At 43.8% G+C, this 2,450-nt stretch overlaps 1 pseudogene; it reads left to right on the forward strand.

Annotated features, from left to right (window-relative positions):
• Nucleotides 1-607: 607 nt before the first annotated feature.
• On the forward strand, nucleotides 608-2,246 carry LOC141023257 (uncharacterized; annotated as a pseudogene).
• Nucleotides 2,247-2,450: the final 204 nt, after the last annotated feature.

Consider the following 2,450-nt stretch of genomic DNA (forward strand, 5'->3'; position numbering starts at 1 on the left):
TCACTGGACGCGCGTCGATGCCAACTTTCTCCATTGGCACCGCTCGCTCGGAGCCGCATCCTCCTCCAACGACATTGCCTCGACGGCGCGTCGGCCTCGCACGCCCATCTCGTCCTCCGGCACCTAACGAGGCCGGTTCCTCGAACTGGAGTGTCTCCATTGGCAGAGCCGTGGCAGGTAGCGGAGAGATGGTAAGATCTTCGTTCGTGGGGTTTAGCCTCGTCAATGGTGGCGGCGGGATCTCGTTCGGCAGTGGCGGCAGTGAGTCCATGGGCTTCACTTTCAGTTCCGGCGCCGGTGGCATACGGATCAGAGATGGATCCTCCCGTGCTGCCACCATAGAAGGTAAACCCTAAACCCTAGTTGTAGATCATGTACTCATAGTTTTTTGTAGTTTTAGATGATCATGTACCCTAAACTCTTGTCTGCTACCACGTGTGCATGATCAAAGGAACTGGGTTCGGCCTTGCTGGACAGAATGGGCAGGAGATGACCAACGGAGACACTCCAACAATTGGCTACTGAGGGGTTGGATACAACCCAAATTTTGCCCATGCCGACGAATACCCTCCTAGTCAGGAGCATGTTCAAATCCAAAAAGAACCTATCGATTTGAGTAAGCACCTTTTGATCATATTTGTGTGTTTCAGTAATATTCAATATTTTTCGCATCTAATTATTCTGTCCAATGCATTTAGATGTTATGTCGAACAAGGAGACAAGAACGCACTACCGTACAGATGATAAGCGACACATATATTCTGAGATCCTTGCCCGTAATGGTGGGGGTAATAGGTTGAAGCATGGAGTTTCTAAAGCTGTTGCACTAGCTTGTGAATGTCCAAGGAGAATAGTGCAAAGGGTATGGCAGCAGGCTAAAAATGGTGGAGGCATTACAGGGGTAAAAAACAATCGGAAGCTCAAATCAGGAAGGAAAAAGATAAATTTAAACATAGATGCATTGGAGGCCATCCCACCTGGAGAGAGAACAACATTAGAACAAGTTGCTGGACATCTAAACTTGTCAACTACCACTGTTTGGAGGAGGTGAGAGTTCTACTACTGAATTGTTGTCAAATTTCTACATGTCAACATTCCTTTATTTTATGGATTTCTGAATGATAGGTTGAAGATGAAGGAAATTCGACGAATAACAAGTGAATTGAAGCCCGCCTTGACTGATGCAAACCAAAGGGCTCGTCTGGAGTATGCTCTTATGCATCTTGAACCATGTAGCATAACATCCCTAGGTGGTATTAATCCCACATTTAGGGCTGATATGGATGTGGTTCATATAGATGAGTAATGGTTTTATCGCACGCGGAAGACCCAGAACATGTATTTGAGTCATAGAGAGGAGGCACCACACCGGGAATGTAAAAATAAAAGCCACATTCAGAAAATTATGTTCTTGTCCGCAATGGCTAGACCAAGGTATGATGCTCAAGGCAATTGTGTGTTTGATGGCAAGATAGGGGTTTGGGCTTACACAGAGTGGGTGCAAGCTAAAAAGAGAAGTCAGAATAGGTTGGTACTTGTTCTTGTTACTACTTTGTGCTAAAAAAAATTGTGCACATTATTCACTACTTTGTGCTATGTTTGAGTATATTTGTTTCTATATCCATAGGTTGAGGGGGGCATGGGAGCTGAAGCCTGCAGATACAGTGGACAGGGAGAAAAGTCGGGAGTACTTAGTGAAATACGTACTGCCGGCTATAAAGGAGAAGTGGCCTGAGAGCGATAGATGGAATACCATCTACGTACAGCAGGACAATGCTAAGACTCATATAAAACCAGATGATCCACTTTTTTGCAGGAAGCTGCTAGGGGTGGTTGGGATATTAGGATGATATACCAACCACCTAATTCTCCTGACACAAACATATTAGATCTTGGTTGGTTTGCCTCAATTCAAGCAATGTTCCATAGAAAGATGCCCAAGACCCTACTCGAGATTGTCCAAAAGGTATTGCACTGATTAGATCTTGGTTGGTATTCTTTTTATGTTCTATGTGATATATACCTATTTGTGTATGAACTGTTTTGAGTTTTTCATGTCATGTGTCATAGGTTAATCAATCCCTAGCTGAGTACCCCCATCAAAGGCTCAATAGGATCTGGTTGAGTCATCAAGCGTGCATGAGAGAGATCATCAAGCACAAGGGGTCTATCCACTATGTTGTTCCTCACTTGAAGAAAAAAGCACTAGAGAGACAAGGTCTTCTCCAGGTTCGTTTGACGATTGACAGAGAATATGTCGAGCAGGCAATTCAATACTTGAACTCAACATGAGTTGTAACATTAGCATTGACAGAGAATACTGTCTTTGAAAGTTTGTTTACAATGCAATATTGGGACTGTCTTTTGCACTTTGACAGTGATAACTTTGATAAAAAACTTAGCACAACCAAGATCCACTTAAACATGGCTATTTCTTGTTCAACATGAAG

The sequence above is a fragment of the Aegilops tauschii genome, chromosome 5 (assembly GCF_002575655.3).
Source record: "Aegilops tauschii subsp. strangulata cultivar AL8/78 chromosome 5, Aet v6.0, whole genome shotgun sequence".
Classification (NCBI taxonomy): Eukaryota; Viridiplantae; Streptophyta; class Magnoliopsida; order Poales; family Poaceae; genus Aegilops; species Aegilops tauschii.